This window comes from Thermobia domestica, chromosome 5, assembly GCF_964235325.1.
Source record: "Thermobia domestica chromosome 5, izTheDome1.hap1.1, whole genome shotgun sequence".
Taxonomy (NCBI): Eukaryota; Metazoa; Arthropoda; class Insecta; order Zygentoma; family Lepismatidae; genus Thermobia; species Thermobia domestica.
In genome coordinates this window covers 158,141,459-158,157,901 of record NC_137458.1, presented here as the reverse complement: position 1 = coordinate 158,157,901, position 16,443 = coordinate 158,141,459, and the positions used below count along the sequence as shown (strand labels likewise).

Below are 16,443 nucleotides of genomic sequence, written 5' to 3'. Positions count from 1 at the left end.
TAAGAGAATAAAGTAGATTTCAGTCCCCTTTTTCTGCAAGAGAAGCAGATCAAAGCAACACTTATCATTAGAGCAGTATTATCACCACTGTATATAACACTACATTTTCTTCTTATTATTATTCTAATGTAAGAACATCTGTTTACGACAGGTGGCCAAGGCACGTTTTGTTTTTATATTCTTATCATTTCAAGTATTATCACGTTAGTGCTCCCACAGTTTGCCAAAACAGATTGTATTTGCTCTTGGATTCCATATTATGAAATTATTGTATTAATGCAATAAGTATCTATTAAAATCCCAATCTTGTCATCGCTTGCTTTTCAAACATTATCTCACATCTTCAACTGCCAAAAATACAAAAACTCTTCAATCAGTTTTAGGATAATATCAAAGTTGTGTTACTTACCTGACTAATACATAAAAATGTAATAAAGTGTATTAAACTATGTAGTGCTATTTTGAAAGTTAAAATAAATTCTTTAGACATTTACAAACATTCTATACCTCCATTCAAATAATTAAATTAAATTAGGATAATTTTATTCTGGATTGGCAACTCTGTCCTCTTTCTACTTCGGAAGAGGTAAACCAAGTGCAGCATGGGGAAGGGGCGGATATAATGTTACGCCTCTGAATATGGATGATTATTCACATTCTCCGAGTGGAATGAAAACGCTAAGCTGGATAATGCTTATCGCTTTACAGCCATTTTCTATCCCTTCTCCCCTCTTGCTAACGAACGCCCGTCAATTCGCTAACACTTTTTTTTTTTTTTTAAAGTGAAACCCCCATCGCATACACATACAAAGGACGCCCTTATTTCCATATTTTATCGACCACCAAAAGAGGCCACGTAACATTTTATAACCATCCATTTGTAACTGTGTTTTAACTCAGGTATTCGCACGTTTTCATGTGTGTGTGCGTGTGTGAGTGGGTGTCCCACATCCTCACTCTGTCTCCATACCACACACCACATAACTGGTAGTCACGTCATACGTGTTTTCTAGCCACACAGTTAATTCGGGATATTTTACGCGCTTTCTGAGCTATTAGAATGAATAAAAAGTTCATCTTTAGTTTGTACAGTTCATAAAATATGGCTGAGAACACCTTTTACTATTGTATCCAACTAAACTCATTAAAAACATATATGCTGTGATTGCACTCCGTTACTTCATGTGTATGAATAAATCCAATATAATCTATCCATCTGTTTTGCTATATTGAATAAGTTGAACATGAACAAAAATATGTTACATACAGATAAATACATATAAAGGGTTATCAAAATAATGGAAACACTCTTTGTTTGCAAAACGTAAGATGTGATAACGTTGAAGATGCGTGTACAGCACCTGGACATTGCTATTGATAGACTAAATTAGGTGATTGTTTGTAGTACATCAGACGAGTTAGAACATGGCGTGCGTTAAAACGGTTAGTCTATGATAACACAAGATGTAATACCTCTCTTTTTTTAAAAAAAGAAGCCAATTTGTGGTTACGCGGTTAGTTGGTGCATATGTATGTAAAGAGGCCAGTATATCTGCACTTCATATCTTCAGTAATCATTCGGATACAAAATCTACTGGGCTGTTCTACTTTCTCCTTTCATAATTCTGTATTTAAAATACCGACCGCCTTGTTCTAAGGAACTCTATCATGAGGGACGTGCTAAAGGGTATGGTGGCAGGAAAGAAAGGGAGCGGGCGAAGGATGCTACAATTGATGGACGATATCAAAACAAGAAAATCGCACCTGAAGACGAAGATGTTAGTGGAAGATCTTGGAGTATTGAAGCTTATCAGCTGCGGCAAGTTACCTGCCAATAACGGCAGAATACCTATGATGATAGGGATGATGCGTTGTTCTACTCATCCTTGCTGTCATTCTAACGATTAATATATTCACATATCCTCCGTAGTTCTTCCGCAAAACTTCTAATATCATATTAACTTGCTTTTCAAATTGCACCATACCATGTGCAGAACATACATGTAATCCTATCTGTTACTGCCATACTGCATTCCTTATCCTTCTTTACTATCCTTCTAGATAGATAAGTTATTAAATAACATTGATAAAAGGAAAATCTTTGTCTAGCTCTCCTCCCAACTGAATTTTCTTCTCTCATTTTTTTCCATACTCGAACACTTGCTGGTTTGTTATTCACTTACTTAAGGTCCTGAATAAAAAAATAAAATTCAAATGATAAATTTCCTTAAAAATATAAAATAGATTTGAAAACGTGTCAGATATCACAGTGAAATATATTTAACACTTATTTTCGACGTCACAGCAAGATGATGACGCATTTCTCGCTTCAAAATAACTGGCCCCAAATTATAATCAATAAAGATTTTGTAGTATTTTCTAAACTTCAGGAATGCTTATCAACCAGATTTTAATTCTCCTTTCGCAGTCTGTTTTTCCAATAGTATAAGAGAAAGAAAAAAAAACAACATATATCTTACTTTTTCAATGACTGAAAATGATAAGGTGATTATTTGACAAGCAACATCTTGAGCTTTCCCTGTACATAGGTATCTCATAACTATACCAAATTCTGGAAATTTTATATAGAGTATAGCCATGGGCGTCCGAAGGGGAGGCTGGGTGGGGCCCGAGACCCTCAGGCTCACGAAAATGTATATATAATATTAAATACCAGAAATATCAGACGCAATGTGGCAAACCAGGGAGATGAGCTCCCCTAGAAACTTTTCTTCGGGCGCTCTTGAGTATAGCCACGATTATCCGATATCTCGTATAATTCGAGCCACGACAAAGACACGACCTCATACAAACACCAATTCTCTTATCAGCGAATTTTTCAAGTCAGTTGTGTTGTTCACTAACCACTTCAATTAAGCTCTGACGCCTTTCAAGAGATTTGATCCACTATTATTTAATATCACAGTAGGTTTTTATTCTGTGTTTGACTGAAAAAGTAAGTTCTAAAAATAGAAAGAGATTAGACAAAAACAGGACTAATACAAGTTTACAGATGCATACAAAGAATAGAGGGGAGGTCCAATTTTATATGTGATTGTTGGGTTTTTGAAAATAAAGATTTCGGCAGACATTGTATTATTTGATAAGATTTAATTATAGGTCTTACACATACCTTGATAATTATACCTTCTGTAATGTATGCGAAATATAGTCGCTTACTCTGAGGAAAGAACACATACCGAAAGTATTTAAGAATAAAAACCTAAGACAAATATTCGGACCCGAGAGGAACGGGAATGGGAAATGGCGGAAACTTCATGACGAGGAACAACATAATTAATATCGTTTACCAAACATTGTTAGGGTCATCAAGTCTAGGAGGTTCAGGTGAGCAGATTATGTAGCCAGAATGGAAGAAAGTAGGAACGTTTTCAAGGTTTTAACAAGAAATCCAATCGGAAAGGACCCTCAGTAATAGCTAGCGCAGATGGGAGGACAATATTAAGATGGATCCCGCAGAAATAGGAATGCAAAGTAGAAACTGGATCCAGTTGGCTAAGGACATAAGTCAATGGAGACCTTTTGTGAATGCAGCATTGAATCTCCGGGTTCTACATCTAATAGCGTTAGTTAGTTAAAGATGGTTATGTAGTGAAACAAAGGCTTAATTTTTAAATGGACTATATTATTAAACAATGTAGCTATAAGTAAACAATAATGAAGAAGTTACTGACAGTGAGGTGATATATAAGGTTGCATGCATGGTTGTCTTGTTAGGCTGAAGTAAGTCTTAACAGGAAGGTGGTCAATTTACTTAATAAAAGGTACTGCAAATTCTTTCTTTCTATGCAGTTAAAGTAATGACTGAGTCCAATCTACGCACAATTAAATCAGAGCACCACAAGTTAATTTAGTCAACTATGACATTCAAAATTTATATTTTATTAGGAAAAATACAAGTAGCAATGCCACGTGTACATAAAATGAAGAATATTAGTTTGTATGGCGTGATACTTCCACAACTAACATTGAAACCGGAAGTAATACTAGATTTCTACCGCTCCCGGTCTCAGTAAAGAGGTTACAGTGGAGTTGGAATACAGTACTGGGAAGCTAAATTGATTGCAGAGAACCATTTTTCACTGTCTATTTTGACTCTATATAGCGATCAAACTGAAACTGCTTCTCGATATTTCGTTTGTTCAATGTAGATCAATATTGAAACCGGGAGTTTTAATGGATTTTTATCGCTTTTGGTTTCGGTAGAGAGTTAACAGTGGAAATAAAATGTATTTTCAGGACGTTTAATCGATTATAAGAAACCATTCTTCTCTATGAATTACCATTTTTCCTCCATAGTGAGAACATAAAACCAGAAGTGATTGATTTCTATCACTTCTGGTGAATAGATCATATTCGTCAATAAACTCGATTACTAGCATTTGATCCTCTACATGTTCGCCGAAATTGATGACGATCCATCATAACAGTTCTTCAGATTTTCTGTCTTTCGGATGGACGGCCGAAGAACACACGGACAGGGTAAATATAGAATGCAGTTTAGTTAACCAACTTCTATAAAAAAAAAAAAATGATTTTCTTTTATGGGAATTCCGAGCTATTGACATCCCCAGATAGTCCCGTCTCATTCAAACCGAATTAGCAAGATTAATGTAGTTTGAAATAAAGAAAATACACATAAATTAAGTCATGAAGCTGGAAAACGGGTCAAGATTTACCAAGCAAGTTGTGTAGGGAAGGCAGCTAGTAAATACCTGCAGCTCAAGGTGCATCCACCTAGAACGGATAGACGCATATTGTTGTTCCACTTAACTTCGATAAAACAGACCCTGAGACACGATAGACGCAAGGCGTTCAATCTGCGAGTTGTTTGGGAGCGAAATTCAAAGACATTAGTTAACAGCATTCCCTTCTTCATGTAGGGTTGTTCGGTTGAAAGTAAATTATAATCACATAAATATGGTATAATTTTGTCCATTTTCGATTGAATAATACGTTTTCTCAGCCTTTAAGGCAGTGGTTCCCAACCTGGGTGGCGTGAAGAGCAAGCAAGTGGGCTCAAGCTATGACAGAAATAAAATGTGAAATTATCAATAAAACATAACTTGTAAGAAGCATTTAAATTTTTGCTTTGGTAAACTCCTAAACGCTACGGGCCTTATGCAGAGTCGTTTTGACGTATGATTAGTGTCATACTAAAAGTCTGACTACTGCAGGAAACATATACTAGTCGAACGCTTTAGTATGGCACTAATCACGCGTCAGGAAACTCTGCATAAGGCCTTACATGTTTAACATTTTGTCTTTTCTATTCTCATTCAAGATTTATACTTTATAAAAAACTAAACCAGGGTAACTGTCCCAATAATTGACAGTATAAGAACAGTGTTTGACAAATTGCAAGTTTCTTCACCCTTTAAAGAGCCTGGCTTACTGATCTCTCGTAGAGGGACGAAGGCATCCTTCCTTCATCTATATAGACCATCATAAATATAATAGACTAATAATTATTATTTTTTACAATATGTATACGAAAAGTTGATCATTGTACCAGTAATTGAAACCAAGATTTGTGAGATTCACCAGTAATTGACACCTTGTGACCCAGTAATTGACATCTCCTAATATCTTATTCTAATGAACCATATAATTTTCTACCAACTTACCAAGCTGATTTATAAGTTTCCATCTGGATAAACATGTTTATTTCTTTCGCTAATATAGCTATTATAGTACTATTTTGCACTGTCCATCAATTTTCTGTTTTCTTTGGAGAACTACTACTTAGAGGCAAATATTAACAGTGGTGTGGGATTAACAACACTGCAAAGGAAGAAAAGGTGGCAGCATTTGCTTGTACCTAGTCCCGCAGTCTTGTAGCGTCGGAAAAAAGACGACAGTGTCAATTACTGGTACACTGTCAATTATTGGGACAGTTACCCCATTTTCTTTTACAAAATGATCGAAAATAAGCACAAAATGCTATTTCAGTGTACAAACTGGAGGTCGAAAACTTACCAAATAAGGGCAGAGGAAAATCTCAGTATGATGGTTGACAAAGGTTTACCTTCACAAGTGTCTTGATATTTTGGTGATAATTTCGGTAAAGATAAGTATATTCGTGTTTCTATTTTGCAGTTTGAGATTCAAAGTATTTAATATTTCAAAAAGTCAGAAAATACGTCATCAGTAAGAGAAGTTTAATGTTCATCTTTTCCTACATTTAGGATAAATATTTCCATACCTGACTTAAGCTCGCATAGCCTATTTAACATATTACCTTTCGACAACCAACGAATTTCGTTATGGAAAAGTAAAGTTTTATGTTCTGCAATGAAGTCGTAACACAAACCCTCAAACAGACGAGTCTTTTGAGCACTTTACAAAATTAACAACTTTAATAACCAATGATAATACCTGTTTCAAGTTCTCTGGTAAAGTTTTTGAAGCTAAGGCTTGCCTGTGAATTAAGCAGTGCGAACTAATAATTGACGATTTCTGTCAACTTTATAAATTCAGACCGCGAACTTAACATTATTGGAACTCCGCCAGTACAGATTCCTACAACCCTGTCTCAAGACAAATCATTTTCAATAAAATTTCACCACGTTTTCATTTTGCTCGTGAAAGGTTCCAGAGGAAACTACAATCATACGTTTCAGCGAGTTTCTTTCTAGAATAATAAAAAAATATATTTGTCTTTGAGGGCTGGATGTGCTCTCGACAAAAGTCTTTGCAATCGAAAGAGTAGGAGAGCATCATTTCTAAGGACAGCATGGCACACTTCACATTGTGATAGTTGAATACCATCCATGATCATACCAGTGGTGATATGTGGAGGGTACCATGACAGTTCTTAGCTGTCGGCAAGTCATTGGTGATCACGTACATCTATTCATGTTGCCATATATCCAGTTGGGAACGTCATTATTCAGTAGGACAACTCTCCTTGTCACAAGGCCAACTTTGTGCTGAAGTGGTAGGAGGAGCAGAGTGGCGAATTTCAATTATTGCAATCGTCGCCAAAACTCATTTGAGCTTAATCCAATACCTCCTTTAGGGTGTCGTTGAGCGTCAGATCCGAGTTCATTGACCTCCTCTGCGGAATTTTAATTAACTAAATGATTTGTGTGTGCAGAAGTAGTGCGTGCGTCATACCTCCAGCCACCTACCAAGTTCTCATTGCTTTCATGCAAAAACGTACTACTGCTGTGCTGCAAGCCAAAAGTTGATATACAAGATATTAGGTAGGTGTCGTTTTGTTCTGGTTGGTCAGTATATATATTATCTCATTATGTGCTGGTATTGACAGAGACATTGTAAAAGCAGATTCATATGCAGGTAATAATATTGTGAATGCTATATTCACACAGCTCATTTCTTATGACACACGTTCACCTTTTCCAATGGAAAAGTCACGTATGATCTTATATAGCTGGCATTTAAACATATCTTAGATTTCCGGACATACAATAAAAGAAATCTTAGTACACAATGTCATTTTCAAGCAACATAAGCCTAACTCTCGTTTTTTAATCGGGAGATAATACACTATGGAAAGTACAGGAATGATACTAGAGGTAAGGAACACCGAGTTATAGCACGTTGCTTGGTTTATAGTTTAATGTCCATTTTGAGAATTGTACCTATAAAAGCTGTAGAGCTACATCTCAACATAAGACCCGAAACATATGAGCTCATAATGGGAATCAAACCAGGGTCTCCTACTCCGTAGGCGAAATTTCCTGACCTGTATCCATGAGGGAATCTCAGAGCTGGAGTAACGAGTCTTACTTTAATTTGCATAACAAAGAACTCTCACTGTGGCTCAGTGGTAGAGCGTTCCCCTCTGGTGAATGGGGTCCTTGGTTCGATCTTAGCGAGCTTTGTGGTGAACAAACACCGTGCACGTTGGTTTCCTAGGGGTTCTCTCGTTTCCTCACACTTTCTTCATTCCACCATTTCATTCATTTCTCATCATCACCGTCTCCTTCAGCCTAGGCGGCATAAACGTTGGACGTAAAACTTAAAGATTTCATTTCATTTTCAACAAAGAATACTCACACCACAGATGAAATTTGTTCCTAGATTTTATGTCATTATTAAAGCTTTAGCTTGGCTAGTGCAAACCTAGAGACCATGGATCAAGACCCGCAATAGAAACATTGACCAATCACATGATTTTATTTTCTGGCGATCCTGCTATAAGTACAGAAGACCAGGTATGATTTCTTTGCTTTCTCTCTTCTTCATAAGGAAAACTGTGACTGGGTGCGGAAAATCTCACAATTTTGCAAAAGTTGTCGAGTGTCCCAATGTCAGCTCCAAACATCAATTTTAAAGTTCGAATGACCCTTTAAAGTAATTGGATCAGTGTTTTACACGAAACATATTTAACTTTTCCTGGGCATCATCATTTACCACCAACTCCGGAAAATAACATAGTGATAATCGACTGATATAACAATGTATTGACATTTTAAAGAAGTATCAACCAATAAACATGAAACAACAACTAACATTAACCATTAGATTAAACAAAGTTAATATTCACAAACACGAGAAAGCTTTTCCCGTGTTTTGTACATAATTTGTCGGAAAACGAGAAAATTAGAGTAAAATATTTGCCTCTTGTTCAACATTGTTTACGTAGTTGTTTATGAAATTCTTCCATTTACCAGAATAAGAGAGGAGAGGAGAGAAAACTGGCCACGAGGTAATGAGAGATTTAATCTCTTCATATTATATAAACATGTACGCAATGTTCTAATGACGATACATAAAGCGCATTAGGATCGATACAATACAACAAGCCTTGATAAAGTTAATCAGATGTCATTGGGAGCGTTGATGAAATTAGTAAAGGTATCTAATCAGTTTTCGAAACATAATTAACTCACTCACATTTCACTGTCATAATTAATCTCAAAATCAAGTAGCGGAGAAGAATGGATTGTTATTGTCAGTATACGCAGTTAGAATTTAGTTGTGATGGTCAAACGGGTTATGTGAGTGGTTTTGAAAGGGAAATGAATCGAGGGAGGGGCTGCTGGTTACATGATAGATAGATACATATATTCCATCAAATCATGATATATATATACTTCCCTCATATGAGCCCGATAAACTTTTAACGACGAAGGAAGATCATATTTTTGCGTGAAATGGAATGAAAAGGAGGAAATTGTACAATAAATTTATTACGTGTAGTTGTCTATAATATGTTAAATAATCTTACTCTTGTTACTATTGTTCATGTTTGATAAAACTGGATTTCGCTATGTGAAAAGTTAACACTTGCTCTCATCCGTCTGAACTAGGTGTATGCTTATGTAATCCACGGATCAATTGAATCGATTTCTACACACAGAATGACGTGAATGAAACTTTCATTTATATTAAACGATTGGTCTACGTATAGATACATTTTCTTTAATCCTGTGTATAAACTATATTGATAATTAGTAGTTTGATTAGCTGGGAATGGCAGATTGTGTACGTACCATATAATAATATGATGAAAAGACAAACACTTTATATGGATAATATATTATTATGAACATGGTCAGCATAGATATTATATTTGATATATTCGTCAATAATATAAAGCTGAAGCCTATTGAAATAAAGTTCTTTCCATTAAAAATGGAACGCCAAGATTGACAGAAGATAGCAGCACCAAAGTTGGCAGGCAGAGAGCTGGTGGAACCAGTTGCAAATGATTAAATTGTCGTTCTGTGCGACGTGTGACAACGTGGTAACGGCGGAATAGACATGGCAACGGTAAGTAGCTGTGAACCTATTATTGACGGTCAGAATGTCTCCAACACGGGAAGACATCGAGAAAATGAGCGTTTGGATGTCCTCGTGGAGTATGGCGAGCCATATATCTTCGACAAGATGCAACAGCTCCTCAACTGTAGCTGGTAGAGTTTACAGGTATGAAAAACGTTGTGCAGTCACCAACTAGACGCATTCAATCGATCAAAGATCGAGGTAACATGCCGGCCAAGCAAGCAGATGAACATTGTGCTCAGCGAAGAAAGCACATCCTTCTTGCAAAAGCCTTCATTGTGCAAGAAGGGTAAGCATTGTCCTGCTAGAATGTAATCCCGACAGGACCTGTATTAAAGGGACCAGAATCAAGTTCAACATCTCACCAATACCGTGGGCTGGTCAAATGTTCGTGAATTGGTTGGATGTACGAGCTGTCACGGAATACAATGGCACCCCGTACAATAACACCCGTGCAGGACAGACATGGCGATGCATAATGCAGGTGCCGCTCATATCACAGTAGTGCCTGGCTCCATGGCAGCGCCAGATACAGGTGCATCCATATTTATGCTTCCGATTGATGTGGGATTCCGTCTGGAAAAATGTTCTGCCACTTATCACTCCATCGGCGATGTTGACGACACCATTGTAGTATCTCATACCTATGATATGCAGTCAGTAAAAGCTGTAGGAATGGGCGTCGTCCAAATCTTTCCAAACTGCTAGGAGACGTAAAACTGTTAGTGAGGACACTGGACACAGTGTCTTTAGTGCTTATGCCAGTGTATGGGATGTGACTGTCGGATTCGTTAGAGCAACGCGCACAAGTCACCTGTCCTCGCGACTTGTAGTATGGAGCATACATTGGAATTCGCTCATAGTAGCTTTGTGGAACCATCGAGTCTATATGTGTAGTCGAATAGGGTCACCAATGTCGTGTAAAGATAAACCGCACTCCCGACATTCCACTTTCTGTCCGAACTCAAAGGCTGAAAGCTGCTGAAAAGCCTGCAGTATTCATTGATGAGGCATCCTTTGACCACATGTACATACTCACGTCACATCAACCTTCGACTAACACTGAATTGTGTCTTCTTGGCAGTCCTCCACTTGTCAATAGGTAGCATATCAGGCACCTCTTTTGCTTTACGCCGCTGTCGCGCTAATTAATTGTTTATCTTCCCATGCTCTACATTTCTAGAAATTTGGATATCTACGATTCTCCTTTTCTGTGTTCCATTCTCAACGGCGGTGAGCACATTTAAAATATTTAAGAGATTTTTTATAATGAACAAATTCAGTAAACGAACTGGGAGTAAAATACTATATTTTAAATCAAATGAACTTTTGAAACCCTCGCTATATATTTTTGTTCCTCTTAAGCTAGAATGGCAATTTTAGTAGCTACGTAAGTTATTTTCTGTTTCTTGTGTTCTATAGGCAACATATAACCACGAATATATTTTGAGAGATCAGTAAATGATGCAAATAATATGATTAAATGTATTGCATTAGAGTCCAAAAATATTTATTTGAGACGTTATGCTGTAAATATTGAGATCTAAAGGACAAAAGGACAAGCAGAGTGCAGCGGGGGAATTTGAATAGTTGAAATTTGAACAGTGTTATGCATTTTCATAGCTGTAGTAGAACTGCAGCTTACCATGTTAGTAAAATTGCAGAAGATCTGTAGGCGTTAGTTTGCCGAAGTCGGTCTCAGAAACACAAAGCATTCCTGTAGCTCTGAAGGAATATACATTTCTTTTTATTTGCAGCAAAGTAAGTACTAACATGTCAGTTCTTTAGTTGTCTTAATATTTAATCTTTCCTTAAGCTAATATCACCACTAAATGGATAAAGTAAAACTGTTTAGAATTATATCAGTGGCATATGGTGCTTTCATATATTTTACGCTGGCGCCAACTGGTGAGCAGTTTCTATACCACAGTTTGAATTTTATATTCGCTTCAAGCCGGGCAATTTCGATAAATACTCGTGAAAGCGGGTCAATTTGAATAACAATGGAATTAGAACTAGGATATTTTATATTTATTTATGTCCAGGTTCTTAGTAGGCGATCATATATTTTGTCTTTTCAGATGGTGAGATATTATAATAAAAAAGATAAAATATTAAAATGGAGCAAATAAAGCATGGAACAATCAGTTAATCCTGACGTTAATGGTGACCTACCAATATTGGGATCATCAGAACTACGAAAGTCAATTGAATTGTATTTAATGACCGTTCTATAATTTTATACCTATGATATTGTATCAACAGAGAATATTAATTGTTGCAGATGACTTAATTCCTGCTGTATTGAAAGTCTAAGAAAGTTGTTCGGTGATATTCGAAAACCAAGCTTGTTTTCCAATGATTTAAAGAAAAAACTAACAGATAGATTAAAATATTTAGAATTCAAGGTGCTTTGGACTTACTTAGAAGAAAGTGTCATGATAGCTCAGTTGTATGCATGTAAATATGAGCTACGTAGATATTCCCAGATACTGCTCTGAAAATAATAGAAAAAATGGCAGCAAAGCGATGATTTCAAACGTTCTGTAAACGAATTGACCGAAGTTCGAGAAAACCTGAATGATTGTGGAAAGCGAAAGCATCTGGCGTTAACAGGAAGCTGTGAAATCTTAATTATGAATGAGTATGATCTACATTACCATCCAAACTATATTTACAATATGGAAAATAAGTGGACGCCCTATAAATAACATACTCCTTAGAACTATCACAAAAATGTAAAGAAAGCTTTTATCAGCTTGACATCTGTAGAATTGGGGTAGAATGTAACAGTGATTACATGGTGTAATATAATATGTTCTTTTATACCTCCTGTCGTGATATTCAACGAAATATACTAGAATCCTGACTTTAAAACTTATCTCCTACATGGATTCCTTGTACGCAAGAATGAAAGTGGATACATTAATGAAAAAAAAAACTTTTAAAACTTTATTAAGAACTTCCAAGAACATCGAATTTCGGGCCGGATTTACTTGATTAGGGATAGACAGATCTCACTCACAACTTTCGGCTTTAGAACTCTGTCAAAGTCACGACTTCGAAATGTTTTCCTTTCCTCTACGTACAACACATGCACTACAACCATTCGACTACTCTGTTTCTAAGGCTCCCAAAGCAAATTACAAGACAACTATCTCTCTTTACCAGAATCCAGGCTCAGTTACCAGTAAATATCAGTGCTGCACTTTTATTAATGAAGCCTGAAAGCGTGCAGCATCTGCTGGATTAGCAATTAACGAGCTTTCGTATAACGGAATATACCACTTCAGACTACAAGTTATTGAAGATTTTCAATTCTCACTTTCCGAGATGCACAATTGCTACGTATCCTGGGGTAAAGCAGTATTCATGAGAAGAATATTCTAACAACGTACCTTTTCCTACCGGCCATAGCTCTCAAAACGCTATCCCAACAGAGTCTCATAAAATAAGTGCTACGAAATCCACAACCCTTCTATTCACAAACCAAACTTTTGCACCCACAAACATACACGAACAATGCACTAACGATTGAGAGTTTTTGGCACCAATTGGCGGGCTAAGGGCTGCCGTTTAGGAGCACCTCAAATTAATTTTTGAATACTTTAAAATTTCTTTGTGCAAAAACGATGCACAAACGTTTGAGACTATTTTGGGGAAATTCGGAAGATGTGGAAAGTAGGAGGCTGTCTAAAAAAAGCCCCACTGTACCCTATCAGAACACTGATCTTTCAAAAATAAATCTAAAAGTTCAGCTACATGTTCTTATATTCCACGGATATGAATGGCAGGATATAGCGGCTTGTGTGATGTGTTAACAGGAAACCAACTCCGAAATAAACTAACACTCCCCAATTGATTCAACAGGTTGAACTAGCTCAGAAAGATTTCGCTTCAACCGAAAGCTACATCCAGAATCATATACACGTAGGTATCAAAAACAAAATGTTATAAACACTACGCTACAAACGATCACCCAAGTGCATTGTAATGTATAATTTTTTTGAAGATAGAATATCTTTAGATACTGCTGAATACTTACCACCTTATGGTAATAACCTGTCATGCACACCAGTGTGCTAAAACTGATTTAAATTCACATAAACGATTATACATGGTTTACGTGATTAAAGGCGAAATAATGGAGCAAGGATGTTACATTTTAGAATGAAATTGGAGAGAGTGTTTAGAGTGATAACATTCTTACTTTTTTCGAATAGTCCTAAATATAGATCCTACTTTACTATTTAAGAACCTTTCCTCTAAAATTTCGCTAAGAATATCCACACTTACTTTGTTAATTTAATAAATATTTTGAAATACGTGGTCATGTATTTCCCGTTGGGTAATGAGAAATACTCAGACTATGCATCAAAGAATACTGACTTAAATAACAGTAGAAAATTCCTACCTTTAGAAACAATGAAATGTTCATATTTTTTCTTTTTCAGTATGTCTTGTAAGTTCAAACAATAATTACTACCAATTATGATAAAGTTATTTTCTTTACTGTTAAGAAACAAAGCTCTCAAATTGAATACATAAAATTTTATTTTGCATGCCATTTCGACAAGGTCATCAACATTAGGAGGCTCAGGAGGCCAGGTCATGTAGCCAGAATTGAAGAAAGTAGGAACACTTTCAAGGTTTTAACTGGAAGTCCAACTGGAAAACGACTATTAAGAAGAACTAGGCGTAGATAGATTATAATATTAAGATGGATCTATCAGAAATGGGAACTGAAAATAGAAACTGGATCTAGTCGGCGGCATTGAACCTCCGGCTTTCATAGGTCAGACAGTTAGTTAATTATCCCATTTCTACTTTTCAGTGCAGAAGCAGTACATTTTCTGAAGACTGGAATTTGGAAGTTACGTTGGACGCGTAGAAGCGTTAGACGCGTGGAAGTTACGTTAGACGGAATAGAAGCGTAGGTAGACTGTAAGAAATTTCATTCTTGTTGTATTAAGTAATAGCAACAAGTCTTTTGGCATGCAAGTTAAGAGGTTTCCGTACAATTGGAGTCCTCTATTAACCTTTTCGCTTTTACATAACAATATAAAATTCATTCATAGTTTTCTTCGTACTATTCTCGTTCTTTTCCCTTCTATAGCACTTTGTAGCATCAGTATCAGAATACAATTACTTATTCGAAAAAGCTTCGATGTAAGATGGGCAGTCTTGGTGTTTGTATTGTGTTACGGCGTCTACTACGTTCTACATTACCTTAAATTCTATAGATATATACCACATTGACTTGATACCTAGTCTTCCGTTCCGAGCGCTGCTATCGGCTGAAGGAATTGCATTCCCTTTCGCTAAGACTTTCTCGCTTCGCAGCTGAACCCATATTGGCTCAACGCGTGGGTGTGTCGAGGGTGTGAGCTTTAGTTCGCATTTTTGCCACGGCTCAAGACATTTTGGCAGCAATATAGGTATCATCACTGTACACAAGATAATTTCTTACAAAGATTCTAAGCAAGAAAGGACAATCAATTTCAAAGATGATTTTAAAAGTACAGAGGAGTAGGCGTTAATTTGAGTCTTGGAAATTCAACAACTCATAAAAGATCCGATTCGATTTCTCACAAATGCCAATCCTGTTTGCATCATGTGTCTCTGACGCAAGTTACATTGTTATATGTTCTACAATAGCGATTTGTAGCCTGTATAAGTAATTGTTGCGATATAAAAATCATGTACATATAGGCGGGTACCCCTGTTTAGGCGTTTAAGTTCAATATTTAGAAAATATTCCAATTTCTTACCTGTTGCATATTCATTGCTTTAGATTAAATTTGTTATTATTACTCTAATATTCAGTTACTATTCACTTTCAAATATATTGAACAATTACTGCTCAAAGCAAGTTTAAAAGTTTTCTATATAAAACTTTTACATTTATCTTATTAAACAGTAGTTAAATGATATATAGTTATAGGATGATATGTAAGGATTTAAAAAAGTTGAGTCAAGCGCTACTAAGTGGAAAAACCCGTAACTATTACGAAGTAGGTTGTTGATGGTTCAAATGACTGCAACCATTTGTCGACAATACGAGAAGATAGGAACGATGGTGCTATAAGTGTTTTTCCACATTAAGAAAATGAAGCTCTCTATAATATGCTGCATGTTACTGGATGTGGCTGTAATTTTCTCGCAACCATTAAATTAAACTGCTTTTGTTCTTTCAGCTTTTCATACGAACTTTTGAGAGCTGTATCAATATTATCTTGTGCTAAAGAGCTCAGTTTTATCCTTACTTAAACAGTTATACTTAAAGAAAAGTCAGAAAATAGCCGATTGGACAGTCATGCTACTTATAGCAACAGGAGTCGTGTCTAATATTCGAACAACAATAGATAATCATATATGTAGTACAGTAATTTAAACTCACTTTAGTCTTCTGTCTGATGTCTTCTGTCGACTAGTAATTGTCTGTAAGATATGTACTCTATTTCTGTTTTAGAGCTTATTTTACATTAAGTTTTAGTCTGAGTTTTTGTTGAAAGAATGAATGCTATACATAAAAGATTGTTTCTACTCAAACTAAGTTAGAGTTTGTTCGCGAAATGGAGTGAAATTAAATCACACAGTGATATTTGCAGAATGTGGTGTGTTGAAGAACCCGTTAAGACTACCGTCGAAATAGAAACAAAATGT

At 36.1% G+C, this 16,443-nt stretch overlaps 1 protein-coding gene across 2 annotated transcripts in view; it reads right to left on the bottom strand.

Moving 5' to 3' along the window:
* Positions 1-16,443, bottom strand: part of GABA-B-R2 (gamma-aminobutyric acid type B receptor subunit 2) — an 832,753-nt gene that overhangs the window by 700,096 nt on the left and 116,214 nt on the right. The window lies entirely within an intron of this gene.